This window comes from Amphiura filiformis, chromosome 15, assembly GCF_039555335.1.
Source record: "Amphiura filiformis chromosome 15, Afil_fr2py, whole genome shotgun sequence".
NCBI classification, from domain to species: Eukaryota; Metazoa; Echinodermata; class Ophiuroidea; order Amphilepidida; family Amphiuridae; genus Amphiura; species Amphiura filiformis.
The window spans coordinates 39,927,543-39,943,808 of record NC_092642.1 but is presented as its reverse complement, the minus strand read 5'-3'; the positions used below and the strand labels follow the sequence as shown (position 1 = coordinate 39,943,808).

The 16,266-nt window shown below is 36.8% G+C and overlaps 1 long non-coding RNA gene across 1 annotated transcript; it reads left to right on the top strand.

The window, feature by feature from the left end:
- The first annotated feature begins 8,066 nt into the window (after positions 1-8,066).
- Positions 8,067-16,256, top strand: LOC140171628 (uncharacterized). The gene is made up of 3 exons (XR_011861625.1): positions 8,067-8,163; positions 12,364-12,479; positions 14,804-16,256. It is a non-coding gene; the product is annotated as an uncharacterized lncRNA (long non-coding RNA).
- Positions 16,257-16,266: the final 10 nt, after the last annotated feature.

The window sequence follows — 16,266 nt, the reverse complement described above, 5'->3', positions numbered from 1 at the left end:
GTTCTGAGTAAATTAGTAATGGTAGTAACTCAATTTTCAAAATGTCTGACTTTGGCCTGATCAGATCACATATTATTATAATCATTTTATATACATCCTTATCTCTGTACCAGGTATTATGAGCCTGTGTATATGGAGTGGACTGTCATGATTGTCACAAGTTTAATGGAATAACAGACTGTATTGTAATCATATACAAGATAACCTATAACAAATATGAATGACAACATTGTGATACTGTATTTGGCAAACCATAAAATGGTCTGTGAGAACCATAATCTTTTAGTGCATCTTTAATTTCATTAATGTTATGTCAAATAAGTTTGAGCAGGAGACCTCACAACCCCATATAGCCACAACTTCCCACAAGCATAACGCTAAGGGAACCAAAATAGCGAACCTGTGTAGTGTTTCTCATCTCAAGTTGAGAGTAACACCATGTTGGATTTCATCATAGCAGATTTGAGTCAATGCATTTACGCCACACTTACGTGATTGTGATGCCAGCGTATGGACAAATCATGCTTCTACGCGTATACGCCTCATGGGATTATGTTTGTGCACGATTTGAATCTGCTACTAAGAAATCTAACGCGGTGTTACTCTCTTAACTTGACGAGGAGACTATAGAATACCTCCAATGAGGACCCAAAATCAAACGATAATTGATATCTTAAAGCATGGGCATCATAATAGATAACAAATGAAGATGTTCAGTGAGCAAGGGCATCAAAATAGAATATGCAGTGCTTATATTTTAGCAGGAGTAATTGACATAACATCAGTGCATCACACACATATTGCAATTAAGTCAAAATTAACTTAAAATCAAAGCTTACCAGGGCATATATATATATGTGATGCGATCAGGCAAAATCAGTCGGAACTCGGAAATATTGATTTTAAGATATAGCCAAACAAAAGAAATATTTCCTTTTGTTACATGTTGTTTTAGAAACTCTTTAATTGCTCATATCTTTGGAACTGGTTGTTCAATTTCAAAGGGGTTTTCTGCAAAATCCAGCTTTGTAAATGCTTTTTACTATCCTATAAGAAACTGAAAATTTGATATTTCCTAGTTCCAACTGATTTTGCTTGATTGCATCACATGTTTCCTTCCATGAATAATGTGCAAATGTGGCAGTCAATGCTCTTACTAGAATACAGGTATTAAATAAATGCAAGTCAAATACAAAATGTGCATTGAATTCAATTTCTTTTAATCAAAATACACCATTGTTGTATTTAATCATCCCTTTCATTTCAAAAGCCCCATCTGTCAGATCCTCACCCCCTGCCTTGCCAATGCCCAAACTGAACTTGCAATGTATGCAGTTTTCTATGAATATAGTCAAGAACCCCTCTCCCTGGCTACACTGAGACTGCGCAGTTGTTATGTGTCCAAATTGACCTTTTGACTTGATTTGTTGTTTTTAGAACTTAAGTGTGCGCCACTAGTTAGTCGCGCTATGTTGTGTAAGTTGCGTGAGAATGTTTTCATAAGTTTGGCACCTTATGAACTGTAATTTATTCAGTCGTCACTACGAGGCATAACACAAGTACATGCGCAGCGTAGATGACTGATGGGGTTCGTCTAATCGCCTCCCTTCATTTGCTAAAGCCTTGTTACCCATTACAATCACAGTCAACTTGTAGAGACAGCTATACAAGGAATTTCAATTGAATGAACGCAGCTTTCACAGCTGTATTTGATCCAACCGCGACCGTATTTCACATATTTCAAACTACAATTGGATACAATACTAAACAATCATGAGTGTGTTGGCATGGTTAGATTCACTTCCGCATTACGCACAAACACCCCCACGCGATGGTGTACATCACAGTGTACACAAGATATTGTCACGCTATGTTAGGCTGTGTTCATGTTCATTCAATTGAAATTTCCACTGTAAGTAAATGACCAGCTTTTTACCCTTATTGGGCTATTTCAGTTGAAATCCATACACCCTCTATGGAAGACATGACCTTAATCTTCTACACAGGGAGTGTGAATTTCAAATCGGGTTACCTGATTGTGTGACTCCATTTGAAATCTACACCCTGCGTGGGAGATTAAGGTCATGTCTTCCAAGTGTCATTTATGACAAATTCATCATTATTTTAAATTGCATTTTACATGTGTATATGGTTCTGTTTGACTTGCATTATGTTTCTGTGCTATGAGAAACTTTCTTGATGGACACTAATTTGTCCATAATATGTTTTTAATTTTTTTATTATTAGTAGTAGTAGTAGTAGTAGTAGTAGTAGTAGTAGTAGTAGTAGTAGTAGTAGTAGTAGTAGTAGTAGTAGTAGTGGCAGTAGTAACAGTAATGGCAAGGGTCTGGCAATGGGGTATGATTGTTTACAATGAAAAGGCACATAAAAGAATGAATTTATGAAGAAAAGTGGAATGAACTGTTGTTGGAATCAGTAATAGCTTTATATTTTAAATCCACAATATTTATAGGCAGTGTAACTTTCTTGTCCTTTTGTGCATCATGTGACTTGCTTGTTATTATACAATATTGTATCAATCATGACAAACTTTAATGACATGGCATTGACAATACAAATTGTAATTTAAAGTAGGCTATATACTACATAAATGTTCCAGAGAATACACCTGAATGGCTACCTGAATGGGTATTTCCATTTATAATCTACACCCCTGTGTGGGAGATCAAGGTTATGTCTTCTTTAGTATGGATTGACCCTTGGTAAAAAGCCTTTGCGAGTTCACCTGAGATGTCGTCATTTGACGTCAGTACGTGTCAGGCCGATGCGCACATTGTTTAGTGAACATTGTTACTGCGCATTGCAAGTTGGTGTGACATCAAATATGATGACAACATCTCAGATGTACTTGCAAAGACTTATGGGATTTACCGAAAAAGGTCAATTTCAATGCAATACAATATTGTGAACAATGTTTCCAAACGTGGGGTACATTTTATTGAACTTTTAACCCTTCGTAGCAACCGTACATAAAATTACGAATACCCAATACTAGACGTAACTTTACGAAGGGTCGTTGTAGTAAATCCCTTTTACTTACAAAGTGTACCATTCATAAGTAACTTTAGTGAAACGGAACTTATGACTTGTCGTAAGTTTCGAACGAATTAAAGACTTTACAAAGTTTCATAAAGTTTAGTGAAGTGGATCCCTGGCAATATATGGTTAAAAGCAATAACATGCTTTTGTGACATAAAAATTATATCATAGTTCCCTATCTAATCATTCAGTTGGCTGGCAAGCTACTACATCCGAACAGTCGAACACTGGAAAGCATACAATGATTGGAATGTCAAGATTGAATAGGAGTTGTAACGAGTCACCAACATTTCAGGCGAGTCATTTGGCCTAATTTTCAAGTTGTGTCCGAGTTACTCGAGTCTCTGAACAAATTCAATGGGTTAAGTCACTGAATATCACTCGAGTCTGTTACATCCATCTACCGTGAGTCACCTCGAGTCATGACTCATTGTATAACTCCATATTTTACATGGAGTCATAACCACTCATTACTACTTCATATTTTACTTCTAGTAACCTCGAGTCATGACTCATTACAACTCCATATTTTACATGGCGTCATAACCACTCATTACTACTTCATATTTTACTTCTAGTAACCTTGAGTCATGACTCATTACAACTCCATATTTTACATGGCGTCATAACCACTCATTACTACTTCATATTTTACTTCTAGTAACCTCGAGTCATGACTCATTACAACTCCATATTTTACATGGCGTCATAACCACTCATTACTACTTCATATTTTACTTCTAGTAACCTCGAGTCATGACTCATTACAACTCCATATTTTACATGGAGTCATAACCACTCATTACTACTTCATATTTTACTTCTAGTAACCTTGAGTCATGACTCATTACAACTCCATATTTATAAAGTGCTTAATTGACAGTGACATCTAATTTTTACTGAAAACCTTTTTTGGTAATTATGAAACTAAAGATTTGATTTTTTTCATTAGAAAATTACAGTTTCTGCAAGATATTCTTGTGAGAAGTAGCAGCACAAACAATATAAATGCCTTGAATTTTCCTTTCCACCTCTCCATCTTGAACCTACATAACATGATTGTCAATGTAAAATTGGGGATGTGCTTTTATAAAACAGTAAATTCTACAAAATTGAGCTAAGAGCCCAGGGCTAGGAGTATAGCCACATTTATAATATAATATCATAGTTGATTGTCATGCATGGAGACCAAAAAGTGTACCTGTATCATTGAACTAAAACCTAAAAATGAATAACAATTGGTGTCCTGAAGCTACAGGTAAATCAAGTATTTCTTGGCCAAACTGGAACATGCGTGTTGCGTCCATGTAGCGTACGAAGCGTGCACGCAATATAAGGCCTGTGTATGCTTTCTTTTGTACCACGCTTTATGCGTGTGTTTATTGTGGAGCCACTAGCGTTCATAGTGTTCGACCTTGGCCAAGAAGTACTTAATTTACCTGGGTCACAAAGGTCAGCACAGCCACATACAGTATGCAAAGCACTTTATCAGCATGATACACTATTGTTGCCATTTAAAATTTTCGGGTATAGTTGTACGTGCTGAGCGTTGTGTCAAAAGCGTGTGACCGGCTGCCTAGTAACCACATTATTATATTGCGTAGCATGATTGGTTTTTTCAAGTTGTGCGTAGTTTACAACATCATGTGTGTGGAATGCTTAAATTCAAATTCAAAAGAATTAAATATGTGACATGATCTGGTCCATGGAGGCCAAAGACGGCAAATGTGAAATTGAGATAAAGGCAAAAATGTGTACATCCATATCAAAAGGATGCACTTGTCGGCTGCTACATATGTGTCTCTTTTTACAGAATTAGCTAGAACAAATACCAGACTCATCTCAAGTGGAGGTGACTTAAAATCATCCCCAAGTCACATGGTTTGAGAATAGACCTAGAATATTTCTAAACCATGTGACTTGGGATGATTTGAAATGACCTTCACTTGAGATGAATCTGGTATATATTCCTAGCTATTAAGAGACACATGTAGCAGCAGACAAGTGCATCCTTTTGATATGGATGTACACAAATATGGAGGAAAAAACAATGAAATACATAAGAAAATACACATAAAAAACTTCAGAACGTTAGAACCAAGTATGTTAGACATTGTGTTTTCAGTATATGATAGCCTAATGTTTATAAGGTAATAATTGTAATAGCTCAATTTTCAAAAAATGTCTCCTTTGGCCTCCATGGACTAGATTGTCTCACACATATATGTGACCATCCACCACGAAGTGGTAGTAAAGTCGGCTCTAGATCATTTTCTGTTTATTGCAGATTTTGAAAGAATTCACTTTCAGCTTCAAAATGACACCTCATCGGACATCTGGAAGTGAAGTTATAGTTCATCAAAGGTCAAATTCCTAGTATATTCAACATAGAAATCCAGTTACTGTTTTTATTTCTATCTCAAAATGGAAAAGGCCGACTTTACAACCAGTTTGTGGTGGATGGACACATATGTAGCAACAATCGTGCACTGAAAACAACCTACCTGTAGGTACACATGTTTTACCTACACCACAAGTGATATGTAAATATGATCAGAATCTAAGATCTCTTTATCAATGTCTGTGTATGTACCACACAAAGGAGGATAACCTTATCACAACCTTTTAACTATCCATTATAACTCTAACCTGCACCATACCTCTAACCATGCTAACCCCACAGAAAAAGAGAAGAAGAATCAAGACTCACCCCCTTTTTTAGTCAAGCATGGGGTACTATTTTTAAGGTATTTGTGCTTTGCATGAAATGTATTCAGAGATAGTCACTGCTTGTGTGTGTGCGTGTGTGTGAGACACTCACCGACTAATGACTATTCATAATTTGAAACAATTTCATGGCGCAATGCACTGGTTGCGTAAAAAGAGCAACGCACAAGCGCATATTTATCATTAGATTTGAGGCAGAATCATTCTGGTTTGTTTCCCGCATGCTGTTGGCATGGATCTGAATACCCCAAACATTCCCCCATACCTTTCCGTAATAGCAGGACAATGCAGATTCTCTTGTTCCATTTCTATGGCTAACCCTACACAAATCCCTGTTTTTAATCTTTACAAAATTTTGCTTGTTGCACTACACATTCTTTTCTTCTGTAAAATTTTTTGTTCACACTTTACCTTTTTTTCCCTACATAAAGTGTAAATATCTGGATAAATATTTGTAATTATTAGCAAAATCTGTGACAAATAATTTGCCTCAATCAGTACCATACTTGACCTAATAAGTGCCCTGGTACTTAAGTCAGTTGTGGGGGGGCTTATTTAAATGTTTATGATCAAAACAAATGGATATTTCCATGCATAAACATTCAAATTGTTTTGTATCTGAAGTCAAAGTCATCATTATCCTTAATAACTGGATGGTTTAAGAAGGTAATTTCTTTACAATCCATTTGTCACTCGAAAAATTATGTAGGGCACTAAATAAGGTCAATTACAGTACTCTACATCAACTTACTTGGAAGTAGAAACTGTGGTATATGCAATCAGGGAATCAAAATTGCCACATAATATTGCACCATATAGAGAGTTACATATAACTCACGATGGTTTGCACTGTGCTAAATGAGTACATATTGCAAAATATATGCATTAAGCGATGAAAATAACAACCTGTTCTACAGGTGGACAGACCTTTCAAGTAGGGTCGGTCGGTCGGGCGAGGTTTTTTTTTTTCTTGAGGCTAAAATTAGCCTGAAACTTTACAAAATTTGAAATTTGAAAAAAAATTTAAAGATTTTTTGCAAACATATTTTCTAAAAATGTTCAGCCAAAATTAATAAAGTTTGGCCCAAAACAGCTAATTTTACATGATTTTTTGCAAAATTAAAAAAAAAAATCACAAAAATGCAAATTCGAGGTCGGTCGGGTCTGTAGAACAGGTTTTTTTCCGTCGCTTTAACATATTAATTTTCAATTATTAACTTTTTAATAACTGCATTATCTGCAACTCAAATTTGCATAGTGCATACTTGTTGTAGGCCATTTTGAACATACCTGATGAACTAATGCTAAATTTGAATACAAAAATAACAAACCTTTCATGCAAAATATTACAAAAAATGTACATCTCTATTTTTTACAATTCTTAGTTGTACTCTAATCACACATATTTGTGATTGTTCTCAATCATCCAGGTAGGGGATGAAATCAGAACTCGACTGGCAGTCGACCGCCAGTTCCGGGCGGCTCCATCTGGTAGCATGGAGCCAATTTCTAGTGCTCTAAACAATGGAACGCAGTTCAACTGCCGGTCAACCGGCGGTCAAGTTTTGATTTCATCCCCAGATAAACAATAAAATTAAATTATGAATCTGTTCATCTGGAGTTACTATTTTTATGCCACAACATTCCTAGGACCTATGATGCAGCAATCAGACAAGTACCTCAACGACTCTCCTGTGACCAGTGGCGTGCCAGAAATTTTTTCGGGGGGAGGGGGTAGACTGGATCCTTCAGTCTTTCAACAACTACGCACGGTCATCGGGTTGTGCTGTTGGTGAAGACTGAACTGTTCTATGCTCCAAATCAGGAGCAGTGAAAATGAATATTTAGTAGAATTTGATTACGCCACTGTTTCAGCGACTATGTATCTCATATCATGCTACTATGGGAATATAAAGACAAACGGAGCCCTGATCTGACACTTTTGAAACCCGACATTTGGCTGATTTGGCTAGCTTTGCTCGCTATACATAAAGCGGGCTTGAAAACAAATAGCTGAGTACCGACGCAGGGAATAAACCTTTCTTGCTTGCAATTTGGTAGCTGATGTTTAAAAAAAAAAATCTGTTGCGTCCGCCATTAGTGGTTTCTACAATTTTTCCATTTTTAAACCAAAATAATGAACTTGCACGATTTTTAGTCATCATGGTGAAACTTATGTGGATTTGTAACACATTGAGGCCATTGCACACCGACAGATCGCAATATTCAACTTGATTTTGAGAAGGAAAGATCGTCACAAAACCCCGCCAGAGCACACACGGGACCACACAGTCATGCAGTAGTGACATGCACCGACTATATGCACAGCACAGCTTCGGTATTCACGGTGGTCATGCATGCATGGTATAAAGCAATGTAAGTATAAAAGCTGAAGTTATTTCAATTATTTTCACGTAGGATATGCATCTTTTACACTAAAACAAGAGCAGTGTCGTGACTCATGACTGATTCAATATTGTAAATGTAATTTGTAGGCAGTCATGACATGACATGCATGACATTAATTTAGATTTACTGGTACCGGTACATGATTTACAATAACAAATACAATCATCATCATGCCCTAGGTACTCCTGCTTTTCATCATGTGTGATGTGTTGTGAATGTTTTCTCGGACACGGACAACGCGGGCGGACAACATGATGTTTGTTTGTTTGGTTAAGGTTGAAAAAATGACTCGTAATAACGACCAATGTGCTGTATTGATTAAATACAATAAACTAATTACATGTAGAATGGCATGCACGCGACTGCCACGAGCCCACGCAGTTGGGCTTAATCATGGGCGTAAGCAATGCTTAAATCAAATGCTAGTTGTGCGTTGCGTAATGCGTGACTGGCGACGCTAAATGTGAATTTATGTGAGAGTGACTGAGTTTGGACTTTATTGATGAGCGCAGTAACAAAAGCCGAATAATTTCCGCCTAAAAAGGCGCTGCGCCCAGCTGTGTATGCAATCCACGATAGACCATGATGAGTCCTGCTCCTGACTATAAAAAGACAGAAGTTTTTTCTGCATTGCGGATTTTCCGCGACAATCTCAGACTTCAGGAAGAAAAACGGAAAAAGCAGTTTTGCTAAAAAAAGAAAAAATGGAACTGAAAAAGCTTAAAAAAGAAAATTGAAAAAAAGGGAGTCTCCGCAATCATAACATTATGCCTTCACGAATCACATGGTTTTATTTAAAACAAACTCATATTGACCATAAAACAAATAAAACCGTCGGCTCTGAACACGCTGATATTCAAAATTCCCGCTTCAAGTCCAATGAGGTACGGTAATGGTTATTTGTGCTCAATTGTTGTCAGCCTTCATTGTCTGGGACGTCATTTGCACTCGACAAATTCAGCGCCCGGGAATTTTGAATATCGTGTGTTGAGAGACGGATGTTTTTATTCGTTTTTATGGTTATGGTCATGGTCACTATGAATTTGTTGAAATAAAACCATGTGATTCGTGCTTGATAATTATTTTTCTTACAAAGGCATTGTGATTACTGGAGACTTAAGTTAAGGTTGGTCTGAACCCTGGAATTATGGAAACTTTCGGGCCTCATAACTGCTAAATTGTTGGTCTAAAGTATATAAAAGTATACATATTTTGAATGGCAAAGACTTGATAAGTTCATCTGTGAGGTCAAATTTGGGCCAAAATGCTCATTTTGGCCCAAAACCTAAAAAACTGTTTTTTGGCCCACTTCTTTTCGTAAGCATCTGATCCTACCAAAAAATTCTTGGGCCAAATTTTTTTTAAATTAATTTTTAAAAACTAGATAAAAATATCTAGGAGCCAATTTTTTGGCCCAAGAATTTTTTTGGTAGGATCAGATGCACGAAAAAGAAGTGGGCCAAAAAACAGTTTTTCGGGATTTTGGGCCAAAAATGAGCATTTTGGCCCAAATTTGACCTCACAGATGAACTTATCAAGTCTTTGCCAAATTCTAAATATGTATACCGGTACTTTTACCTTACTTGGATTTATTTACCGGTACTTTTATATACTTTAGACCAACAATTTAGCAGAACTTTATGAGGCCCAAAAGTTTCCATAATTCCAGGGTTCAGACCAACCTTAAATACCGGTAATAAAAACAGTTTCAAAATTCAACATAATAAATTGTTAATAAACCATCGTTTCGCCCACATAGGTCCTATATTTGATCGTAAGGGTTTTTTTGTGAAAATTTTTTTATCGCAAAATTTACGAAGCGGGAAAAAGCGGAATTTGACATTTTGTAAAGCGGAAAATTTTGGGCTTTTTTTTTTATACATGTAGTTAGTCCTGACTCCCATCTCACACATGATGACCAGCTGATCATAGTTTAGCCTTTAAGGCATGAATGGGCAAAATGCCAAATTACAATATGTGTGTTACACTTCAAATGCACCACCATTGATCTCTTCAACACAACTCACATGCTATACACATCACATGTATATGGATGCAATGATCAAATAATTTGCGGCACTTTTATTTAAAAGGTGCGCAGTAAATCCGCAGTTTACTTTTGTGTGCAAATAAATGGTATGGTAAAACAATTTCCAACAAGAAGAGTCCTTAAAAAGGACAACGTTCCGCTAATGGCCTACTGGTATTGAAAATAAATATATCTTCTCTTTCTTGACTCATGGCAGTGAATTTCAATCATTTTGTAATATAATATACATTACTCCAGTCCATCCAGTACTATACAAGAACACTTTGATGCAAAGCATCAGTGGAGGGCGCTAACTAAGGGGCTGTGCAATAATTATGACCCCCCGGAGGGTAAAATTTCTAAACGGCTCGCCAAAAATCACTTGCCCCCCTCTCGGCCCGCCAAAAATTCTTTGCCCCCCCCCCTGCACATGCCACATTTTTGGGCTCCCAAATTGCAAACCTTAAATGGTCTAGATGTATGTTGCGAGCGCAGCTAGCAGGAAAATTTGCATATTTAAGCGTCTCCATACTGTTTTCTTAAGCCTTTTAGAGTGTTTTATTAAAAAGGCGCCCCATTAATTTCTTGCCCCCCCCCCCAATTTTACCCTCCCCAGGGCTCATAAGTATTGCACAGCCCCTAACTATATTATATTATATATACAGGTAGTAGTATTTCTAATAGATCGTAATAATTGGATAAAGCTTAGTAGTCGCCTGCTCCGCAGCCGACTGATGATGATGAGTATTTTAAAATCACATGAAATATTTTGTTTCGTTTGCTGCTAGTGTGTGCAGCATTAGTTGTGGAGAGTCACTGATTATTATTCCGAGAAAATAAAACTATTGGAACCAGTAATTGGCTCAGTTTTCTAAGTAGTTTAAAAATTGTTGGTTTTTTACATTTGCTCATGTAAAACTATGCACACATGGTATAACACGCAGTTTGCAATCCCAATTGAGCCCAGTTTTCAACTTGCTCTCCTATTAAATTGACAAAAGACAGATGAACAGATTCTCACCTTTCAGGTTTGCAAATGTATAAATGTATGCTATCTATGTCAACAATAGCCCAACAATTTCCCAACAAATGCTCTATGAGTGCAATATCTATAATAGCAAATCATGTGCAAAATGTTCACATTTTAATTGCAACTATCACATTGTCCTTATGCAAGTTATGTTATAAATATGATATCATTATTTTGTTATTAGATATTAGATCTTCAGTCAGTATTGCATTTTGTAAATAATACATTAAAATTAATAAACAGCAAAATTATTTCACTTGGTACCTATCTAGCTATGGGTAAATATATAGGTCATGAGAACTACTGGAGAGCTTTATGGGTTTTTTTAACTGGAGTATTTTCAATATATTGCTGCCTTCGCTTCAAAATAACTTGCCTGTAAGGTCATCAAGTTCAATGAATTGGGCTAGGTTCACTAGCTGATAGATTTAACACAAGTTTGTTAATATACTAGTAAGTTAAAATTATTACGCCCAGTGCATCGCCGGCAAAGACGGTTTACTCCTGCAGTATAATGTTTCAACACCTGAAGTAGTTCGATAAAATCCGCCAAATTATACCCATGTTAATCATTTCACACAAGCAGAAATGATTCATTGTGTACTTATGTAGTGTTTTTCAATACATTAATACATTTATTCAACAACATTTCAAAAAGAAACCAGCAGTTTTAAACTAGTTAGAAAACTGAGCCAATCACTGGCTCCAATAGTTTCATTTCTTGGATGCAAGGTCAGCAACTCTTCACAACTAACACTGCACACACACAGTACACTATTCAAATAGCTAATAACATATACATCTCTGTGCAAGAAACTGAGTAATATTTTAGATAGACTCTTCACTGATCTAGGGTGTTATGATTCCTAACTTTTCAAATGCTAGAAATATTTTAAGGTACTGTTCAGGAGGGTAGGGTGTAAGTGAACCAACAGTTCCTGCGGAACAAAAATATATTTTGAATTGGTACTTAGGCCTCCCATGTAACTCTGGGGCTAGGATTGCAGCATGGAGAAGCCCAAGTTCAGAAACCAGGAGGCAAAGCATGTTTGTTCTTGTAAAACGTTTCTCCAAATTAAGATATTGTTTCTTGAATTTTCCCAACTAGGTGATACCAGTGATGTCAACTTGATGTGAACTGTACAGGTGCAGCAACTGCTTTCAGGAGATGGTGGCTTTTAATCAGAATGTATAGTGATGAACTCAACAGTACTGGACAAGCTGGTATGTACTATGATTAACCAGGGACTGCCTTTTGAGGAGAGTAAGAGCATTGCTCTCTACTGCTCTCCTTAAATCTGATATAAGAGAGTGATGTTTGATTTTCATGCGTGTATTGGGGGGCTTTGGGGGCGGCCAAATTGAAGGGGTCAAGGGGCAGCGAAAGAAGGGCTGGCAAAAAGAATTGGTAAAGAAAAAAAAGGCGGAAAAAATTTAAAAAGTATAAAAAATTAGAAAAAATTACAAGTACTGGGGGTCACTTCCATTGTGGCCTGTACACCATCCGCGATAATAAAAAAATGCAAAAAGGGTAGTTTTTAGGTGGGTAGGCACGATACTGGCGTGTATCGTGTTTAGGTGTCAAAAACATGAAAAATTTGAAAAATGGTAGCAAAATTGCAATTGCTGATACGTTGAAATGAAATTTAAGGGTATGAAATTTGATGCAATGAATAAAATCCCTGTTTAGGCCCGCCTAATTTATGGTGTGAAACAGGTGCGTGTTACCTGTTTAGGGTATCGTTTTAGCCAAGGGTTAGATCCTTGTTTAGGGTGCTTTTCAAAAGTTGATTATCGCGGATGATGTACAGGCCACAATGGGAGTGACCCCCGGGCAAGTACTATACATCAAAATGTGTTGCTATTAGGGTGCTAGTGCTTATAATCCTTTTTTTTTTTGCTCTTCACTTTTTCAAACCACCGAAAAAAAAAAACTGAGGAAGGGACGGCAAAATTGAATTTTCTTCAGCCCCTCCCTCCGGAAGGAGCTCTCAAGTGACATGGAAAGAAAAAATAATCATTGGGCCCTACATACTATCCCTGACTTGGTAACTCGGGTCCAATCTGGTAATTTGGGTCCCGGACTTGGTAACTTGGAACCCGACTAAGTAACTCAGGCCCCCAAGATAGTAACTTCAAGTTCAAGCCCCAAGATACAGGGTTCAAAGGAAATAACTCCCCCCCCCTAAAATTACAAAACATTTCTTACCATAACTTGACATACATTTGGTTGATTTGAAAAATTTAAAAACCTGTGAATAGAAGAATCTTTTTGCTACCCTCCCAATTTTCTTCTTTTTGAAAATCATTTTTTGTTGGTCAAAAATTATCACATTTTCCAAAAATGATGCTTTCAGAAAAAGTTGCACTTTTCAACATCCTATACATGTAATGTACAAAAACGTTCTCGATATCAACGGGATCAATGTAAATTGTTAGTTAATTTGTCTTACAATTTATGTAACCGATTACTCAGTAACCCATGCAATCATCTTTCAGTATAAGACAATGATTCATTGACATGAATTTTGACATACATGTAAATGGGGTTTTCAGTTGGTGTTTCAAAAATGGTAAAATCACTATAGGAGTAGAAATAAGGTTTGCAGTGTGATGCTTATTTCTTTCTTTGGCTAGAAGAGATGAAAAATTTACTTGCAAATTGTAAACGGAAACAGTTGCAAAGATCTATAGCAACGGCTCTCTTGAATAAAGGCGTAATGACAAAGAAAAAATGCCAACAAAGATTGGAGGTTGGAAGTCAGCATTCAGGCAATTAACTGCATGCAGCCAATCTCCTGCCGCCACATCATGAGTGTTACACATTTATCCAAGAATGCCATCATTTAAAATCAAAATGCAAGATGCTTCAACTGACCCAATACAGCTAAATGTTGACCATTTTGGTCAAATTTATGCATGGAGAACTCATTTCTCCTTCATAGTGATTTTATCATTTTTGAACAACTGCTGATTAAAAACTTCAAAGAAAATCTCATTTTACGCCGAAATTAAGTTCAGCAAATCTTTGTTTTGCATTGAATGATGGTTGCATGGGAGCATGAAGGATCAGAGACAAAAATGTGAAGGACAAAACCAAGAATTAAATCAATCTTAACATTAATATCGAGAATGTTTTGTACATAATGTGGTAAAGTGCAACTTTTTCTGAAAGCATCATTTTTGGAAAATGTGTTTATTTTTGACCAAAAGTATTGTTTTTGCAAATGAAACAACATTGGCAGGGTTGACAAACAATTCCTCTATTCACAGCTTTTTGAATTTTCCAATTCAACAAAATAAATGTCAAGTTATGCAAAGAAATGTTTTGTAATTTTAAGGGGGGAGTTATTTCTTTTGAACCCTGTAGTATCTGACTTAGTGGCACGGGCCCCTAATTTATAGTCAGGCCTGAGCTATTAGCAGGTCCCAAGATATTTTTTTCTTTCCATGTCACTTTTGGGGGATCTGTAGGTTGTTAATTTTAAAATCTTGATAAGAAAAACATCTAAATATTTTCAATTGATATTTTGGTTATTTCTTTACAGATGAAATTTGAACTTATTGGAAGGAACCACTTGCAGCAACAAGCTAAAGCAAGAGACAGATCGAGATGAAGATATAGTGATGATGTGTTAAGTAAATGCTCCATAGCAATCACCTGTGCCATATAGAATGTCGGCGCTTCAACTAAGTTCAAGTGACTTTAACTATTGACAGAAAAAGACATTGTCAACATAATGGCTGTTACAGCCTACATGCAGGCCTACGCCTACCTATCAATTAGGTTTGGTGGACTAGCTAGCTGGTAGCCATCGCTTACTGATAATTTGATATTTTACCACAGTGGAACTCATAATTTATAATTATGCTAATGTGGACTACAATTAAGTCAACAAAGCCTGGACACAGTGGTAACTAGGCAAGTTAAAAAAGGCGAGTTAAAAAGAAAGGCGACTTAAAGAAAAGGCAAGTTACCCCCCCACCAGAGATTAGGGATTTTTTCAATTACTCCCATAAAGTAAGCTAAAGGCGAGGTACGACAAAGCCATGAAGTCCGAACGGCGAGTTACAACAACACAATCAAGTCGCTCATGAGTTATGACAACATTATCAAGATAGTTACAGCAATGCCGTTATATGATGACACTATGACAGGGAAATTGCTTTCACTAGTTGAGGTTCATGATGGTGAGAAAAAATCCATTTTACCCTAAATCAGATTGTAATCTTAACTTGCTGATAAGACTTGCCATAACTCGCTGATGGGACTTGCCGTAAATTTTAACTCATCGATGGGACTTGTCATAACTTGTCTGCTGGACTTGCCATAAAAGCTTAGCGCACCGGCGAGACTTCCCGTATTCTCTGCAGGGGCCAGGGGAGTAACTTATCTAACTCGCCATTTTCTTTCAATCTAACTCGCCCATTTTTAACTTGCCATTAATTAGCTGTCCCCTTAGGGACCGTTCACAAACACTTGTAAGGGGGGGCCTGATGCAAAAAGGGGAGGGGCCTGAATTTTTTTTACCCTCCTTAGGGGGCCCTGAAAAAAATGACCACAAATTTTCCTGGAAAAATTGAGTTTATATGCTTTTCTATGGGGTTGACCCATAATTTTCATGTCAAAAATGGGGGCCCTGAAATTTTCGAGGCCTGTAAAGGTGGGGCCCCGAAAAATTTTGCGATAATTTTTTTTGCATCAGGCCCCCCCTTACAAGTGTTTGTGAACGGTCCCTTACCCTGGTAGGCTACATGACTTTTGTATGTGCCCATTTTACAGACTGAATTATAATAATAAATAAATAATTAATAATAATAACCTAGTAGGTTAGACATGTACCTGTATGTATTAAACAGTGGACAATAATTAGACAATGTTAATTTTTAGTGATCCTAGCATACTCTTTTTATATCATTTTTAAGGGCTGGGGTATGAATATGAGCGTTTGGACAGTATTTATTTTGGGACATCAGAGCACATCAGACATATCGAATTGCACTCTGAATA